We start from the raw sequence: 19,689 nt of genomic DNA on the forward strand, positions 1-19,689 counted from the left end.
CAATCACAAGAGCTCAGCAGAGAGACCAGAGACACAGAGAGGAAGTAGGGGTGGGGTGGGGTATGTGATTTTAGGTGGGTATTTTTAAAGTGTTGAGATAGTCGAGGCAAGCTCCATGTAAGAACAAAAGGTACAAATGAAAGAATATCGTTCCAATTTTAGTATATGTGCTGCCAAAGCGAGCACCAAATGAAAGAATAAAAGGTAATTGCCACTTGAGGCCAGGACAAAAGGAGGACAAACAGTTGAGCTAGAGTATCATCTGGCCTTTGCCCACCCACAGAGCAGGGAGCACAAAGACCAGCTCCCTCCGTGGAGTAGCTGTCACAAGGTGCGGGGTAGCTGGGATTGCTGCGTGGGGCCCTTTGTGGACGGGACCCACCACGTGGGCATGGATGGGGCTTCAGGTCTGCTTTCTGGAGCCCATCTTGGAAGGGGGGATGAGTTTTGAGTGATGAGAGCCTTCCTGCCTGTCTCCGGCATCCGTAAAGTATATGGGCAAGACACGGGGCCAGCCTAAAGCCACGTGCTCCTGGCTGACCCAGTCTGTGCCTGGGAAGGGACGCTGCACCCCCCAAGAATGCTTGGGACCGGGGTCAGGTCGCGGCGGAAGCCTGAATGCCAAGCATTCATTAGACTAGATTGATGGGCGGGGGTGCCTTGCCGGGGAGGCCTGGGCCGCCTGCTGCCCTTTCATTGTGGTTATTTATGGCCTTGCTGGGGCGTCAGAAACCAGGCTGACAGCTCCCAGGAACCTGACCTGGCTGGGACACAGCCCACAGCCTTCTGCCTGCTCATCCCTCCCCTTGAGGAATGTCAGCCTTGCAGACAGTGACCAGACCCGGTAGGTGTAGAAGGAAAGATTCCAGAACACATCCTAACCCGGAGACCTCTTTATCCAGAAAGAGGTGTGTGTGCACGGGGGACCCATGACTGTACCCCTTAAATATTTACAGAAGTAGACATTCGTGAAACAGGCCTGGTGCAGCGAAATTGATTCTTATGTTTGGTACAGGGCAAGAGATCTTGAACCATCCCAAACAGTAAGTAATCCAAAAACGGGTCTTTGTAATCGGGGAACGTACACCAAAGGTTTGGGCTTGTCTCCTTGTTTGTTTTTTGCTACCTGTGTATGTGTGTGTGTGTCTTTTGGTAACAGAAGTACAAGTCTAATCCTCTTTCATTTACCCGACAGGTCAAGGAGGTCTAGACTTGTTCTGGATGCTCAGGGGCGAGCTGAGTGGGCCAAACGGCTGTGGAAGGTTCGGTCCCCCCTGGGGCACGTGCACAGGACTCCTCTCCCTCCACTGGAGACTAGGAGCAGCCTGGCTGAGAGCGGACAGAATGGGTTGAGGGACTGTGGTGTGCAGGCAGAAGTCTGGGCTGGAGAGCTGGGGGGACCACTTCCTTTTATAAAATGGGCCTCATCATTCCTGCTAAGTCTGCCTCCAGGATGGTGCAGAAATCAGGGGAAATGAGGCAGGAGCAAATGCTCCCCAAACTGCACAACGTTCCTGGGGAGGTCTGTGTCATGAAATCTCTCGGCCTGGAGGGCCTTCCAGACGACAGCAGGGCTGCATTCTGTGTTTGGGGCCTCACAGGACGGCCCCGTGGGGGACAGCCTCAGGGAGTGGGGGTACCACCTGGGGGTCCTACAGAGTCCCAGCACTGAGCGGGAGGGAGGAAGTGAGGCTCCGTGAGAAGGAGGCGGCTATGCAGTCACAGGGGGAAGAAACTCAAGGACATGGGGGCGGCTCCATGAGATTACTTTGGCTGGAGGGGTTCACTGCCATGGGGTCCCTTTCTGTCCTCTCATGTCCCTGATGTCTGTTTACTCTGCAGATGAACCTCTACAAGTTGCATAGGAGACCAGAGCCTGATGGGACCAGTTCATGAAACCCTTATAACGGTTTAAATGAAGACATTCTCTCGGACACTTCTTTGGTTGAAAAGGTCTGTACCTCACATGGGTAGAGCTGTCTCTCAAGTAACTCAATCAGCCAGGAGTTTGGTTTTGAGACACTTAATTGTCTCTCTCCCAGTTCCTGGGTTTCATTGGATGAAGGTTCGCTGAGAACCCCCAGAGCTCCAGCAGTGGGTCTGGCCTGGGATGTGGAGGTGGCCAGCGGCGGGGGGCCCGGGAGCTTGCAGTCTAGTGGGGAGCTGACGTGGTCAGCCCACGGGCTGACTCAAGGATCGAGGGGGCCAGCAGACAGAAGCCCAGGTGTCATGGGACTCCAGGCCAGTCCTTTTGTCCACCGCTCTCAGCAAATTACCCAAGACACAGTGGTTTCCACCACCAGTGACCATTTGCTCTCTCTGGGTTTCTGGGGTCAGCATCCAGGCAGGCATGGCAGGAACGGTTCGTCTGGGTGTCATCATGGGGCCTCAACCAGAATGACCTGAAGGCGCCTCCACTCACTGTCTGCCCTGGGCTTCCCGAGCACGGTGGCTGGGGTCCAAGGGCAGGTGTTGGGAGAGACCGAGACAGAGAGAGAGAGAGAGAGAGAGAATGAACATGAATATGAGTGAGAACTGGGTGGAAGGGCTGACCTTTTCTGACCTCGCCTTGGAAGTCGCAAAGCCTCCCTGCCCCTACACTCCACTGGTGGGGCTAGATAGCAGACCCACCCAGATCCAAGGGGAGGGCCTGAGACCCACCTCTCTGTGGAAGCAAAGTCCCTCATGCTGCCGGCAGGTCCTGTGGAATGGGGTAAGTGCACGGAGCCGCCATCTTTGGGAAACCGTCCACCATGCTGTATAGGAGAGGAGGGAGGGCGCGACGCTTGCTCTGAGCCTTAAAGGCTGGGGAACCCAAGATGTGTGGCCAGGTGGGGAGGAGAGGGATTCCAGGTGGAGAGACAGTACCCCCCAGGAAACATGGGGACTTTGGACAATGACAAGGAGTTCTGTGTGCTGGAGTCCTTGTGTGAGACAGGGATGGTGGGGGATGGGGCCGCACGGTGCATGGCTTCACCTGGAGCTTGTGACAACCGGGTCTGCTGACTCCCCTCACAACCAGGAGAAAGCTATGGCCCCCCGCTCAGGAAAAAGTGCCCAAAGGATACTGGACACCATTTCAGGGACCAGGGCAAGGCCTGCGGCCCAAGAGGCCCTCCAGATCACTTCCTGCCCTGTGTTCTGTGGAGACAGCTTGGGCCCCACACTCGCCAGTGGCCATGAACGGGGCTCTAGGGGGAAGGGGGAAGGGGAGAGGAAGTCGTCTCCCACTGTGTCCTGTCTCTCCCATCTACAGACCCCATGGCTCCCGGGGTGTTGAGAGAACCTCCTCTCAGGGCGGTCGCCTCCCTGCTGCCAGCGATGGGGTCCCGGGCTGAAGCCTGGCAGGGATGGGTCGGTCTGGTTGTGCTTAGGGCCTCGCCGGCCACTCTGCCTTCTCAGTCATTTGGAATATGGGTGACTGGTCCTAACAGAACGGCCAGAGATGTGGCCGGCCGGCTACAACGCACCAGAAACTTGCCTTCGAGCACAGCTGTCAGCAGCGGGCCGTGGCCCCAGCCTCTCTGCTGGTATAGGTAATCCCGGGGGGACCCAGGAGTCCATCAGACTCAGCCTTGCCTTCATCTCAAGGGACTCAGTGGCATTACTGAGTCCTGCTGGGCCTGGTGTCTGTGTGGCATCCTTGGTCTTTGCAGAGTAGATGGAGCGTTCCTGCTCACCAGGTGCTTCTCTGTGGTTTCATTTCTCCCAATAAGGGAAGTATGCTCTTTACTTCACAGGCGGGAAACCAAGGCCCAGAAGGCTTCGTTCACTTGCCCACAGTTCCACAGCTAGCTGCTGTCAGCCTGGAAACTGCCAGGAGTCCAGCGGCTGCCCCGGGGCAGCCCTGTTTCCCCGGCACCGTCCTTTTTCCCTGAAAGGGGGCCTGGGAGGTCTCGCTGAGCTTCCTGAGCCCACCTCGCCCTTTCCCACCCCTGAGGCTCAGCTCTGGATGGACGGCGTGGCTCAGGCAGGATCAGCTTCTGACTCAGCTGGGAAAACCTTGGCTGGAGCCATGCCAACACTTCCACATCTGCCAAACCCCCTCCCCGGCCCGTGTCTTCCCTGCCAGTGGGCTCTCCTTGCAGGCGGGGACCTCACGATTTCCTCACCCCGGTGCGGTGCCTACTCACCGCGTCTCCTCAGTTGCTGGCTCTCTTGTGCCCATGCGAGGCCCTGGCCTGCTGCTGTCACATGTGCCCCAGGCTTCTCTGCCTGCTGTGTGGGCTGGAGACGCAATTCCCAGGTGTCTGAGTCTCCTGGCTTGCAAGCAGGCTTGGCCAGCGGCAGGTGCAAAGTGGGAGGGCAGGCGGGGACAGAAGCCAGGCCATTTCTTCCCCTGGCCCTGCACTGGGCCTCCTCCACGTCCTGCTGGGGCTTGTGTGGGGGGCCTGCTGGGGCTTGTGCTTGGCAGGGGCACTCCCAGCTCTAGTTTCCCTGCCTCCCTTTTTTGTCCTTCCTACCCTAGAGGAAGCTGGTATCCTTTTCCCACCGCTAACCTCTGTGCTGCCTCAACACCGTTCAGCTCCTTAGCTCTTACGGTGCTACGAAGCCGACCTCTGTATTAAATTCCCGTCTTCGGGAGTGCTTACGGGCTTCCTGCCAACCCGGCTGGACCCCGGATGGACACATCCCTTTCTCAGAATGTCAAAGTGTTCAGTCCTGACTTCGCCTCCCCCCACCCAGTTTCGTCACTGGACTGGGGGGACTGTGTCTCTGAAAAGTCTGCTGAGCCCATCCCTCCCCACAGTTGCAACCTGGGGCAAGTCCTGATCCTTCCTGGCCCGGATGACCCCTGCAGCCTCCCACCGTGGCCTCCTGGTGAGCCCACCCTCCCCGCAGTGGCCCAGAGGCTTTTGACAAGATCCTTGGAACCTTCTCAGCCAAGCCTGCCCTTTAGAGCTGGGCTTTCCAATCTGACCCAAGCTGCCTTCGGGTGCTGGCAGTCTCCCAGGCCATCTTCCTGACATGCCACACCCGATTAGTCGCTTCCCAGACGCTACCCTTCCCCCACCCTAGTTCACCTGTCTCTGCCTTGACTGCCGTTTCTTTCTTACTACAGAACCTATTGATTCTTGAAGACCTGCATCCGAGGCTGCCCCCCACAACAGGGGAGGGACCTGCATCACTCTCCATTCTGCCTTCCATGGCCCCCTGGGGGTACCTCCTTAGGAGCCCTTCTCCTGCGTGATGTGATTGTCTTAGCCCTCCTGGTTCCCCGGGAACCAGCACCACAGCCAGCCCTGAGACGGGATTGTTGGCTGGAACAGAGTGTGCTGGTTGGCATCAGCGAGCCTCCCAGTCCCCTGCGAATGGGGCCCGCCCCCAGGTCCCGGGCCTGTTTGAACAATCCCTCAGAGGGTCGGGGGTCCTCTCCCTCCTCGCACTGGGCCATGTTGTTTAGGGGATGTTGTCAATGATCCTGGTTAATGTTTAATTTTGGTTTCTTTGATTTCTGTAAAGCTGGGAACAGGGGGCTGTGGCTGCCAGTGTGATAGACCACAAGAAAACAAACACCCGCCCGTTTTTCTTTATGATTACAAATTGCTTATCAGCCCCCCTGCCCCCAGCTTTTTGGGAAGGAGTGGAAATGAACGGAGAACGGTAAGATGTAGCCATCCCAAATGTGAGAAACTTGTCAAGGATGTTCGAGACCGTCTCACCGCGGGCCCCTGGAGCTGGGGCGGTGAGCGTCAGCAATATGCCTGCCGGGCTCTAATAAGGCTCCATCATCACCAAACTCCCATCAGAGTCACTTTCCCCTCATTGCATCGTCACTCGGATTCCAGTGGGGTCCCGGATAATGCCTGAACGCCTCAGCTTTAGATTCAAGGTCCACCTCCCGCTCCTCCCTCTCTGTTTAGCCTCAGCTGCCCCTTTTCCAGCCAGACATCCTGTTTCTAGATTCTGGACAGGCCACAGGGTGGGTCTCATTCTGCACCATTTGCAGATAGTGTGGGGGAGTGGTTCAAAGTGAGGTCCAGGGGCGCATGGGTGGCTCAGTGGGTTAAGCGTCTGCCTTTGGCTCAGGTCGTGACCCCAGAGTCCTGGGAATGAGTTCCACATTGGGCTCCTTGCTCAGTGGGGTGTCTGCTCTTCCCTCTCCCTCTGCCTCTCCCCAGAGAGAGCTTATGCTCTCTCTCTCTTCGCTCTCAAATGAATACATAAAAGCTTGAAAAAAAAAAAAAAAAGAAATGTGAAGTCCAAATTTGGACAGACCAGAGGTCACGTACAAGCTTCCACCATGCCCCAGTTGGGATGGCCACACAGCCTCCAGGAAGCCATTCCTGATTTCTCTGACCCCTGTTGTGCATCTGTCCAGTGTCCATCTGTTCAAATGCTATCCTTTCCCTTACTGTCCTGGACATCAAATCCTCCAGTCTTGTGATAAGTTATTTCATTGTCATTTATTCACGTGTTCGTCTAGTCCCTCCACCTGGACTCTGCGTGCCCCTCAGACCACCAGCATGAACAATAACATAAAAAGATGGAAACCCACTATGAGCTTTGGCCAGAGCTGGCCATTCAGGCCACTTTGGGGACAGGCTGCTCAGCGTGTGCATATTTGTCTATGAGATAGATGCCTGTGAGATGGGCCTCTGATCTCTCTTCCTTGACATTTCAGAAGAAGGATCATGAACAAAAAATTGGTATGAGTCTCAACACTTGGGGCCAGTGGCTGACACTCAAATCTCCAACCGGTCCTCCTGGGTCATCTTGTGCAGGCCACCTGCCGCTGTGCTCTCTGGGGCGCTTCTCTTGCGTCTGTGCTCACTGCCTCAGTGCACTCCAAGCGGACTGGCCAGGAAGGACGCGGACCTCCACCTCCACCGGCCCCCTTGAGTTCAGGAGGTGCCTGGATGAAGATCGGAACTCATGTGTGCCCCCTGTTGGGGAGAGGAAGTGCACGTTTATGAGTATAGAAAATTGGAGGCACCGGGGATGACTGACCAGGGACAAGTTCCTTCTGTTCTTTGGGTCTCAGTTTCCCCTTTCTGTCATGCCAGAGAAATGGATCAGATAATCCAGAACGTTCCATCCAGTTCTCTGATCCAGAGGTTCTGGGGAGGATGGAAAGAGGTTTTGCTAGCCCACAAAACAGCCTGATCACACAAGGCTTGACCACACGGTGCTTAGAGCACCCCTTGGAAACCTTCACATCATGCAAATCACCTGCATCTAGAGAAGGTGTCAATTCTGAGTCAGTGGATCCCAGGTGGGACCTGCAAATAAATCTGAGTCTCTAACCAGCTCCCAGGGGACGTCAGGGCTGCGGCCTGTGGCCCAGTCTGCACAGAAGTTTAGCTCGGGGTTCTTCAGGTGCGTTCGCAGCCATGACAGCATCCCCTCCCTTGGGAAGCCGCTGGAGCTAACAAGGCCCCGCCACAGACCTACTGGATCAGAAACTCGGGGGGTGGTGCCCCCCAATCTGTGTATTGATGGACCCTCCAGGGGATTCTGATGAAGCCTCCAGCCTCAACCGCTGCTGTTAAGGAAACTGGTTCTGAACATGACGGTACCAGGCAAGCACTTAGAAAGGTTTTTGGTTTTTTCTTTAATTAATTAATTTTCATATGTATATTTTACTATTATTTTAAGTATATTTTTAAAGGATTTTATTTATTTTTATTTATTTATTTGACAGAGTAAGACACACAGAGAGAGGGAACACAAGCAGGGGGAGTGGGAGAGGGAGAAGCAGGCTCCCTGCTCCTCATGCGGGGCTCGATCCTAGGACCCTAAGATCATCCCCTGAGCCGAAGGCAGACGCCCAACGACTGAGCCACCGAGGCGCCCCCATATACGTATTTACAGAGCTTCTATGTCAACTTAGCGGAGTGAATACCTTTAGCCTCTGAGCCACCCCTCTAAAGAGTTTTTAAAAATACTGGCGCCTGGGTCCCGCTTCCAGGGCTTCTAATTTGATTGGGATGGAGTACCCGCTGGGCATTCAGATTTTTAAAAAAGCTTCCCAAGTGATTCTACCGTGAGGCCAAGGAGTGTTAGAACGTCCCAGATTCTAACGTCAGGCCCCACGCCTAGGCCTGCAGAGCTCCCGGAGGCGCTCTCCGAGCCCTGGCCACTAGAGTGCGCTGTCGTACCGCCTCCGAGGCCGGCCGGACTCCTCCCGGCCCGCCGCGGGAGCAGGGAGCAGCTCGGGGGATCCGAGCCGGCGCCTGTGGGAGCTGCTTCTGGCGGAGGCCGCCCTCCCTCGTGCGTCTGTACCTAGTTAGTGCTGGCCATAGTCCCGCTCCGCTTGACGTCAGCAATGTGCCCCGTGCTGGAGAGATTTGGCCTTTGCCGCCACCGGGGACAAGTTACTTCACGCGACCAGCCCGCCTCCTCCAGGCCTGCTGCCCGCCTCCTCCAGGCAGGATGCCGAGCCCACTCTGAGTACTGAGCCTTTGTTCACGCTCCGAGAACGACAACTGGGTCTGAGACCCTGTGCCCTACCCTATCTTCCCAGCAGCTTCCTGCCTCTCCTCTGTCATGTCAGGATCCTGAGGGTCCCAGGAAATCCCCCAGGCCTGAGCCCTCGGATTTATCAGGTCATCAGCAGGAACCAACTCTTAACTTTCTTTCCTCTTAGGAACTTCTCTTCTGTTTGGCACTCCACGGCTCAGTTTCTTCCCTGCTGCCTGCTCTTCCCTTTCTCCCCTGTCTGAGCTGTGTGGATCAGAAATTCCAGCTCATGTGTTTTCATGGGCACGAGTGGAAGAGACAGGGCCAGATCGCCAAGCTTTAATGCGACAGATAAGGCAGTGTGCCATTTCTAAGGAACATTGTCTGTCTTGGTGCATAGGAGCTGGGTGAGTTCTGGCTGTTGATGAAACGTCAATTTAAAAGCAACAACAACAACAACACAAACAAGCAAACAAACAAAACAACACTCTTTAAGCAAGGGTGGGAGTTTATTCTGGAGATGAGAGCCTAGTCGAGGACAGTGATGTTCTCCTATCTAGCTTCCCTCATTGGCTGAAGACATTCCTCCCTCTCCCAGAGTTGATTTTCCCAGGGGGCCGGCCAGTGTTGCTTGGATCATAAATGTTCCATTTCATCCCTGCTCCCCCGCCCCACTCCCTACAAAATCTGTTTGCTGTCTGGGCCTCACTGCTGTGAGATTTCATCTGGTGAAGGTCTGTGTGGGTCAAAGCAGCTTGAATCCCTCTGGTGCGGATGGTGCCTGACGACCCTTCCAGCTTCCACAGCTCAAAGTTAGAAGAGGAGAAGAGGTAATTCTGGGAAGCAGGAAGCAGGCTTTGTTCCCGCTTCTGATCTTGACTTCAAGGACCTGTTCCCGGTTTCTCCCGTGTGAATCCCACCCCATCCACCCCCAACCACGGCCAGCCAGTGAGGTGGGCATCCTGCAGCCCCCCGGGAGGGAGGCTGCTTGCAGGTGGGAGAGGGACACAGTGTCCACACTGGGCAGATGCCAGAGAGCCCGGCCAGCCCAGAGGGGAAGACAGAGGCTCAGAAAGGGGAAGGGAGTCGCTCAAGGTCCCACAACTGGTTCTTGACAGGTCCTGTTTCAAGCTAATTCCTCAGAAGCCCCTGCCAGGGCCCTTCAGAGCTCCTACTAGGTGCTGGGTGTGACAGTTTAGGCAGTGTTGAGAGACTAGTGGCTGGGTTCCAAAGGAAACCGGTTTGGTTCAATTTGAAGAATAACAGTTTCTCTTTGAATTTGGATGAGTGACCCTTTGTTGGGGCAGATGTCATTCCAGGTGTCAACCTGAATCTGGGGCAACACCGAGTCATAGACCCGGCAGGGGCTGTGCAGGGGAAACGGCCTCCCCAGGACTCCGAGGGAATTTAGCCTGGTGGGCGCCGGCCTTCACTCACAGGGGACAGGAGGCCAGGGAAGAGGTGTGGGAGGTTGCTACACATGGTGCGCCAGCCAGTGTAGCCTCACAAAGTAAAGGCTTGAGCCTTGAATTGGATCGCAGGTGGGTCAGGGCAGGGGTGGGGTGGGGGGGCAGGAATATCCAGGACACCGTGTGTTTGGGCTGGTGTCGCTGCTGCCTCGGAGTGCCTCTGGCCAGAGCCCAGCTGGGATCTGGGGCTCCTGTGCCACCAGCACAGGGAGGACCACAGAGACTTGTGCTCAGGGCACATAGGGGAGTAATTCATGGTGTCAGGAGAGGGTCTGCCCTAGGTCAGCCAACAAGTAGCCAAGCCAGTGCTTACATACCGGTGCTGGGCTCGGAGTCATGTGTCCCACCACTGTCCTGTGTTCCATATGGAAAGAGGCCCCGACCCCACTCTATGGGGGCCGCCTCTTTTCCTTTTTTCAGGTTATGTAATGTACGTGTCTGGGTGCACACACACGTGCACAGACATTTCCTGTTTTCTGTGTCTCTGCCTCCAAATCCTGTTTCATGACACCCGGAGAAAAAGGATTCTACAACCTTAGTCACCAATTCCAGGATCACCTCTCCCAAAGCTCCCACGCTCCAGTGTAAGTGGGGCTGCAGGAGTCTGGGATGTGGTCCAAGTACCCCCAGGGAACCGGGGTGGACTGTTTCCTGAGGAATGCCTCCTCCGGGTGTCCACCCTGCTGTCTCCGGCCTGGGTTCTCTCTGCCTGGGATCCTGGATGCCACTATTTCTGGGTTTGGGGATCCAGCTCGAGATTTGCAGTCTGCTTCCCCCAAAATTGCTTGTTCGTTACTGCTGGTGGGAAGGGATGAGGGACAGAGGACAGAGGGGTGAACCTGTGTGCTCTGTGGAGGGAGCCCTTGGGGTGACTTAAACTTATCCCCTCTCCCCACCCCCAGGGACTTCCATGCAGTCCTCCTACTCCCCTGTCTCCATCTGGCAGGAAGCAGAATGCTCGCCCCTCCAGCTAGGGGAGGCTTCAGGCACATTTTCTGCTCAGAGGACTTTGAATGCAAAATTCTACCCAGAAGACAAGAAAGGAGGAAGGAAATACTGAGGGAAGTGATGCTCTGTGCCTGGTTAGTCCCCTGGGTCCTTGGGTTGCAACCTTAAGATTCCAGTATTGTCTTCATTTTACAGATGAGAGAACTGTCGCTCAAGGGGCTTCAATGGTCTGAAGTCATATGGAAGTGAGTAGAGTTTAATCCCAACTCTCATCAGGCCAGTACCAAAGGTGTGAGCTCTTCCTTGAGCAGGGTTTCTGAAGTGTGTGATTCCTTCTGCCCCGGAATCCTTTCGTCCTTCAGTCAGTCCCGTTAACCTAGAGAGGACCAAGACAGGCACTGTTGCAGGCTCGTGAGATTCAGCAGTGGACAAGATGGGTCTTCCCTTCGAGGAACGGCCAGTGCGGGCAAGACCAAAAATGAGTGTAAGAAACAGGTCGGTTATATAGCTTTCTTAGCTTGGGCTGCATAACGAAATACCGTAAGGGCCCTCTTCCTGGTTTGCAGATGGCTGCGTGCGGTCTTGCTGTGTCTTCAGGGGACAGAGAGTGAGAGCTCGGGGCTCCTCCCCTTCTTAGAAGGGTGCTAAACCCGTCATGGGGGCTCCACCCTATTAACGCCTTCTAAATTCAGTCACGCCCAGAGGCCCTGCCTCCAAACCCCATCACCTTTAGAGAGAGGACTGCAATATAGGGATGTGTGGGGAGGACACTAACATGGGGTCCCTCGTGGGGGAATGACAGAACGTGTCATGCTGTGAGGGGAAGGAGCAGGGGAGGGGATGGGGACCAGAGAGGTGGTATGTGGTTGTGATTTTAAATATAATGGTCAGGAGAGGCCTTGCCCAGAAGGTGACTCTTGACCCAAAACTTCAGAGATGGGTGTTTTGTTCTTGAACTTGTGCCTCCTGTATTCACGGAGACCTGCTCCCTCAGAGCCTCCCGGAACGGGGTCTGGGAGTGTGTATTTTGACAAGTCCTTGGCACACACCCAAATTGGGAAATTCCTGCTCTGCACCCTGGTGTTTCCTCTCCATGCAAAAGACTCTCTGACCTAACAGTTTGGGATATATTTGCCCGAATCCAGGTATGACTTTAGGAGGTCATGAATGCAGCTGGAATCCAGGGTCCTGGTGACGCTTCCCTGTCTGACTTGATAATTGGCTAATACTGAATAACTCCAGCAGGCAGGATGCACTCCTGACCACGGCTGGGTCTGGGGAGCCCTGTGTCAGTGCAGTGCAGGGCAACATGTTGATGTTGTCCCGTCAAGGTGCAGCCCAGCTTACTGGTGTCATGGGAAGGGCATGACCTAGAAGTCTTGGGGTCTAGCCTGGGCTCAGTAGTGGTGAGCTTGGGAGGGTCATTTGCTTTGGGGAGTTTCAGTTTCCAGGTTTATGAACAGAGCTGCCGAAGCTTCCCCTCTATGTCGCAGTGCTGCTCCCTTTCTGGCCCCAGCCGGTCTGTGTATCCATCCATCCGTCTGTCTGTCCATCCATCCATCCACCTGCTCACCAGCCATCTCCCTCAGTTTCCTTATTTCCTTATTATTGGCATTTCTAATGGGGTCTGTTCCACACCTAGAACTTCTTATAAAGGAATCTGGCCTGAAGAACTAACAAAGAAAAAATTACATGGAGAGATATTAACTGGGATAGCAAAATCTCTCCTCTTGGAAGATCTGTTCAGTGAGATCCAAAGGTGGGGTTCGTGCTCTTGTCTGGGGGAAGCAGGCAAGCAAGTGCCTTATAAGTTGAGGGGCAGTGAAAGCGGCTGCCTCACATCTCCCCTGATGGCGGAGAGCCCGGCCTCAGTGCCCAACCCCATTAACTGTTGGCTTCCCAGGTGCCAAATCCAGCCAAAAACCTCCTTCGCTGTTTGAAGTGCTTATTGGAAAAGCAGATTTCATCTTGGCTGGAGCTGTGAGCGGCTCCTTCTGTGGGGTGCTCCCCAGGGCTGTAACTGAACACAAGAAAGCATCGGCCTCCTTTTGGCATTCTTGCTTTCATCTCCAAGTCACATTTTAAAATTTATATTTTAAAAAAAAAGGCAGGGAAAGGGGCCAGCCCGCACAGCTCATGAACCCCCAGCACGGCAGCTCTGGGGAGGAAGCCTGGGGAGGATTAGAGGAGAGAAGCAGTACTACATGGTGCAGGGACACCTCATGCCAGCCTTCCCAGAGCTCGTGGTCGAGCTTTGGTGCAAGGCCGTTGTGGGACCCAGGCTCCGTAGAGCGAAAGTCCTGAGGGATCAGACCGGGCCCCACTCACACCAGTCCCGATGCACGAAGATCTTCTGAAAGCCCCGGAAAACAGGAGAATCGAAAGCATTTTTCAGACATCCATCTGGGAGGCTGGGGAACCAGCAGCCTTTATCTACACAGATGACCACGGGTGGGAGAAAACCATTTGAGGAAAGAGGCCTGGACTCTTTTCTTTGCTCTTCGGAAGATCCTTTTTCCAGAGCTTGGTAGGATTCTGACAATAGTGGGTGTCTAATGGGTGTTTGTTAGACAAGCCTTCCTATGTGGAAAGATTGCAGTTCAGCATGACACAACTTTTTCCTGCAGGTTTTAGTAAGATCATTATCATCTCCAGAGGTCAATGTGAGACTCAAACACCAAGCTTCATGGAGAAATGAAAGAAAGTGGTGGTCTGGAGAAGGAGTAGCCCCCTGGCAAGAGGTTATCGTTGCATCGCTGGCTTGTACCCCACTCTGACCTCTTAATTGTTTTCAGGAATTTTTGTTTGTGGCAATCATTTTTTTTTTATGCAGCCAGTTTCTTCTCTGAGAGTCAGGTCTTACATTTCTCACTCTCTGTTTTATGCAAAGATCATTGATACCTTGAATTTAGCTAGAAATAAAACATGAAAAAAAATTGGGTGCTTTTGACCAAAGAATACACATTCAATAAGATTAAAATTATCTGCCTATTTCAGGACCACAGGAAGGAGGAGGGATGTAAATGTACAAAACCTGAAGCTATTACTAAAGTGAATACTGAAGTTCCTAGTGGCCAAGAAAAGGAAAGGAAGTAGACTCGTTCCTCAGGGGAGATAAAGTTTATCTTGTCTTTGAGTTCTAATGTTTGGAGGGGCTCCTGTAGAGTGCTATAGTGGAGCCGTGTGTCAACAACTATTTTATGCTAAATGAATGGATATTTTCTACCATGGTCTTGGCCAAAACTTAGGACATCACTGAGACTGGTCTGGGAAGTAGAAGCTGGTCTTGGGGTACAATGAAATGTGGGAAATTATAAGAGGACTGGTAAACTCATCTCACCGGTACATCATACAATCCCTACTTAAAAGCACTTTGAGTTGGATTTGGGGCAAAAAAAAAGAAGAAAGGCAAACCCCCGAAGGTGCAGGGCGGAGTGTATCTCCAGGGAGTCACTAATTCTGCACATGGCCAGCTCTCCCCACTGTGTTCCCACCAGAGAGCAGAAAATGAATGAACTGGTGAAACAGCTAATACCTTGGGTCTGGTGTTGGCTTCTGTGGGCATGTCTGTTTGTGAATGGGTGTGAATACAAGCCCTTCTCCCAACATCCTCCTTCTCTACCCCCCCAACATACACACCACGAGAGAGAAGACTCGGCATCCTGGAATCAGCTCTCTGTCGGTGATTCAGATGCCCAGCCCAAACAGAAGATCTCAAGGTCTGAAGATCATTAACTCTTGGGAAGAGTAACAAGACAATTTCTGAATGCTCAGGGTGACAGACTATGGGTGACAGTCTTACTTACTCCAATAGCTAAATGTTTGGGAACGGAGGCAGGAGAGCCAACAACATCAGGAGAAGGATTTCTGCCCCATGAATACAGGATTCCTTGTTAGACTGGCCCGAGGCCCCCACAGCTCTGCAATGGGAGGAGTGCCTTTGGGAGGCACTGATTTATAAACCAAAAAAAAAAAAAAAAAAAATTTTTTTTTAAGATTTTATTTATTTATTTTATAGAGAGAGAGAGAGAGAAAGCATGACCAGGGAGAGCAGCAGACAAAGGGAGAAGCAGACTCACCAAGCAGGGAGCCAGACACAGGGCTTGATTCCAGGACCCTGGGATCATGACCTGAGCTGAAGGCAGATGCTTAACGACTGAGGCACCAGGCACCCTGACTTGTAAACCAAATTTAAGGGCTTTGTTCATTTATCTTTCACTGAGGACCTAGTGTATCTCCTAGTGCTAGGCCCTGGAGATGCTGAAGTGTGGTTCCCAGCCTTCGAGGAAGTGCAGGAATCTACTCCCCCCTCATATAATTAGGAGCCCTACAACCTCCTATGTGATGAGAACACCATAGGAGATAGAAGTAAATTCGAAAAAATTCTTTTTTTCCAAGACTGTGGTTTTCCTTCCATGGAACCACAGGTCATCTTCCTTTGTATGTCATGATTGGGACCAGTTGGGATTAATGGTATGACTTGGGTTAATGGTATGACTTGGCCATAAAAGCTGTAAGTTTGGTTGCTACAATGTCCCTTCTGAATTCTGAGAATGGGGCCTTCACCTCTGAACGCTTCTGCACTGGCCTGAGGACTGATCCCCAAGAGGCCCCTCAGCGTGGCCACAGGACGAGCTGAGGCTCCCGGCCCTCGTGGGGGGCATCTGTGCCCTATTCTCCTCATGTCCAAGCTCCAGCTAAAAGAGCAGCTGGTGCCTCCCAGCCTGGTTTCAGCTCATGACCGGTGAGGAATTGCAGTCCGCAGTCCGCACACATAGGGCTGGAGGCTCAGTCACGTTCCCATCTCAAAGCCGTTGCCCCCTGCTTCCCGCCCCCCATTTCAGAGTGGCAGCAACAAGAGAAACGACAGGGAAATTTGGTCTTGCTCCTTTGCAATAAACAACAAATGGTTTCTTCTCCGAACCAGTAGTCAGACACGTACCTTCTGGACTCCGGCTCTGAGTTCTGAAATCAGAAACTCCGGGGGCAGGGGGCAGGGGTGCAGAATGGTTTGTGCTTGACCAGACCCTCCGGGCTTCCAATGCCGCTCGTGTCCGAGGGCCCCTGAGACCTGTGCTAGCGCCTCCAGAACTGGAAGTGGGGGGATTATAGGTGGTTTGAAAAAGCCCCTAGAAAGACTGCTATTTCCCCTACTTGACCCCACCCGACTTGAAAATCCTGATCCAGAAGTAACCGTGCATGGGAAGACTCAGCTCGTGCAACTGTCTTTGTATTTTGCTGACCTTTTTTTTTAAGCTTCAGAAATTTTATCATATCACAGAGTGACTTGTGCCTGGCCTGGAGATCTCCCTCCATAGCTGTAGGCAAGGACTGAACTTCTACGCACGGTGTGGAGTCCAAAAGAGGAGTTTGCTCTGAGTGGTTTGGGAAAATCCGGCCCAGTAGTTTGTGGGTGAAGAGATGTTGCGGCCACGCCCCCCCCCCCCCAGGAGAACCACCTTGGAGGCTGCCTCTGCCTCCCCAGCCCTGGGAGCTGGGTGATCATGGCCCCAGGCCTGAGGGGCAGTGGGCTGTTGCGCCCTGTGGCTCTTTAAAGAAAACAGATGTCAGGAGCCACTCTTCATTGCCCATGACAGGGAGAAGATGTACCCTAGGTTGCCTGGGATTTGCAAACAGGGGCAGATCTGAGTTTGCTTTCTTTTCTCTAAAAATGGTGTATTTGGGAAGTGGTTCTGGATCTGGGGAGAGGGAGGGTGTTTCAGGGGTAAGGAGGGTTTCCTTTAATCTCCCATCTCCTTGCTCTCTGCAGGTGTTCGAGCTGCTTCTACTCAGTCAGGAAACCAGCCAGAAGAGAGACAGCTTCTCAACCAGTGGGTTTTCTTGCCGAAGTGGGGACGCCGGCGGCAGCTTATCTGGGTGACAGGCTCTCCCTCCTCAGAAGGGGGTGTTTCCCTTGTGGCCACTGAGGCAGGAAGCAGGTGGCAGGGAGCTGACCCCACAGATTCACCCAGAGCCCGCCGGGGTTTGCCACCAACCGTGGCCGGTGCTGATCTCATTGATTGCCAGTGGCTCTGGGCCTCTCTGAGGAGATGGCACTGACTGATGTCCTCTGCAGATCTGCTGCGACAGGCTGCAGCTGGGAAGTGTCTGGGCCTCTGTCAGGGGACAGGAGGTCTTCAAGGATCTGAAGCTGCTGCTCACTCTGGGCAGTTGCGGGAGGAGAGGAATCTGGGCCCAGCTGGAGCCCAGAACCGGTTTTGGCCTCCCCTCACATTCGGATGTGAGTTCCACAGGTGTGAGTTTTATTCGTTTTGTCCTCATGTATCCAAAGCATCTAGAGCAGTGCTGGCTCACAGTAGGTTCTTAGCAAGTATGCGGTGACTGGCTAACTGAATTCTCCCCTCCCCCCCCAAACCTCCCCTCAAGCCTGATGGGAAAGGAATTTAAGGGCTTCTTCCCAGTTCTCAGCTGCTCTTCTGGTGCCTCAGTGGCAAAGAGGAGATCTTCTGGGAAGACTGTCATCTTTCTTTCTTTTTTTTTAAACAAACACGGAAATTTATTGCAGGACACGTGGACAGTAATAAATGGAATGCAAATGCCTACATATCCTCGAGAATCATCCATGATCTGAATTTAAAAATCACTACAAGATTTCATCATCATGATGCTTTCTTCTGTTTCTTCTTTTCATTCTCTTCTTTCTCTTTTTCAATCTCAGCAACCTATTTTTCAATTTCTTCGGATTTAGAATCTTGAGGGGTTGATCTCACCTCATGACAGCCAGTTCAGTGTTTCTGCTGCCAGAATGAACCACTTCCAGGAGGGCCTTGATAACCAGCTTCACAGTCAGGTCGTCTGTCAATGGCTTCATCAGTGTAATTCTTCTCTAGAAATTCACGCACTGACTTGGCGCCCCGGCCTATGGCTTCCAGGCATGGTATGTCCCTGAGGGGTCAGTCTGATAGAGTCTGGAGGTGCCATCAAAGTCAAAACCCACAATAAGGGTAGAGATGCCAAACGGCCTGCACCCGTTCCTCTGCGTGTAGAGCTGCTTCAAACTGGCGATGTACAGGTGATATACTCCAGGGTGACCGGGTCCTCCACAGTCAGCCGGTGGTTCTGGCACTCCACCCGGGCCCTGTTGATGACCATCCTCGCATCGGCGGTGAGCCCTGCGAATGCCGCGCAGACGTTGTCATCCAACGCACACATCTTGCGCACCGTTCTCTCATCCTGCAGTTTGGCCACGGACTTCTTCTCCATGCCCAGAACAACGATGTCCTTTCCTCGCACGCCAGCCGTGGTCGAGTCCTTCTTCACGGCCTCCTGCGCGTACTCTGCTTGGAAGAGGTGGCCGTCGGGCGAGAACACGGTGATGGCGTGGGCGCAGCCGGGAAAAGCGCACACTCACAGCCGCTCCGCCCGTGGCTCCCGACGCCTCTGCACCCCCGTCCCCCACCCCGCACAGCGCTGCGGACGTGCCAAGACTGTCACCTTTCTGCAGAGGTTTCCAAGGGGCCGCTAGGGAGAAATGAGTTCCCACTACGCCAACGCAGACCCATGGTGTCACCTGTTTGTAAGAGGAAAGGCCACCATCCCCTAAGGGCCTTGAGAGCCACTGGGGGCAATTGCTTCTGTAGCAGATTGCTTTTAAAGCCACAGTCCATGGGCGGGGGGGGGGGGGGGGGGGGGGAGGAGGAGACCAGCTGACCACGTGACCACATAAGCTGTTCAGCATTGGAGGGGGTTGCGCTAGACAGCATGGTAGAGCCCTGGGACTCCGCCAGTGTGCGACTCTGGTGACCTGTGGACTCCAGGCTGTGTGGCCCCTGGCTGAGGCCCCAGATGCTTAGACTTGAAGAGCCCTGTGGAATGGTCATCCTACCCCAGCCCAGGAAGGACCTTGTCCTCCACAGCCCATAGCATGGCCTTGGATGCAAACATTCCAAACCATTTAAACTCTTAGTAATATTAATAGAATATTAGTAATATTAATAGAATATTACTAATATTAATAGAAAGGCACTAATAGAAAGGCTCGACGAAGCCACTGAATTTTAATGTGCCTATAAAAGCAAATGGGTCATGTGTTGTGGTTTTCGAACTTTCCCTTCTAACGACAGGTGGCCAGACTGTCCCACAGCGTCCTCCTTGGTGAGCTTGGCAACGCATGCGACCATGTGAGAGTGAACAGGAAGAAGAAAAAGCAAGAAATGGAGACAAACATGATATGCTCCGCTAATCTCCCATGAGATAAACTGGTGGTTTTACCAGGAGGCCGAGGCCAACCCCCGCCGCTTGAGAGAGGGAAGAGCAGGGGTGTGTGCTACAGTCCCCTGGTGGCCCAGACAGCCCTGAGGTTTGACGGCCATGGACGCATCCGTGTTGGGATGGCACCAGGCATCTGGCTGGAGACCACTGAGGAAGGGCTAGTGGGTGCCAGGTCCTGTGAAAATTGGCCCGTTTTGCACATCATTAATTAGTTCATCATCCACCCTCCGGGAAGTGCCTTTTGCACATGTGCTGGGCCAGTACCAGGGAAACTCTGGGGACCAGAGACAAGGTTCCTGCTCTGGGGAGCTTACAATCCCACTTCCTACCCTCCTGTACTTCTCTGAGAAGATAGAGCAATCAGGGGATGGGCATGGGCTTTAGTAACCACCCCCCACGCCCCATGCCTGCATCCGTGCCCTTGACCCTGCCTCTGTCCTGTTCCTACGGATGAACATTCCACGCTGGCCAAGGCCAGCCCCTCTGCCAGCGCCAGCCCTCCCATGCCCTCTGGGCTGCTCAGGGACACTGCTCCAGTCCCTCCCCTCCTTCATAATGTTAATGTTGAGTAAATAAATGTGTTCTTTTTTTTTTTTTGAAGATTCCATTCAGAAAGCACAGAGAGAGAAGCAGACTC

General features: G+C 53.6%; 1 pseudogene; it reads right to left on the reverse strand.

Moving 5' to 3' along the window:
• Positions 1-17,440: 17,440 nt before the first annotated feature.
• Positions 17,441-19,689, reverse strand: part of LOC123940675 — a 133,437-nt pseudogene continuing 131,188 nt past the window's right edge.

Source organism: Meles meles, chromosome 4 (assembly GCF_922984935.1).
Source record: "Meles meles chromosome 4, mMelMel3.1 paternal haplotype, whole genome shotgun sequence".
Taxonomy (NCBI): Eukaryota; Metazoa; Chordata; class Mammalia; order Carnivora; family Mustelidae; genus Meles; species Meles meles.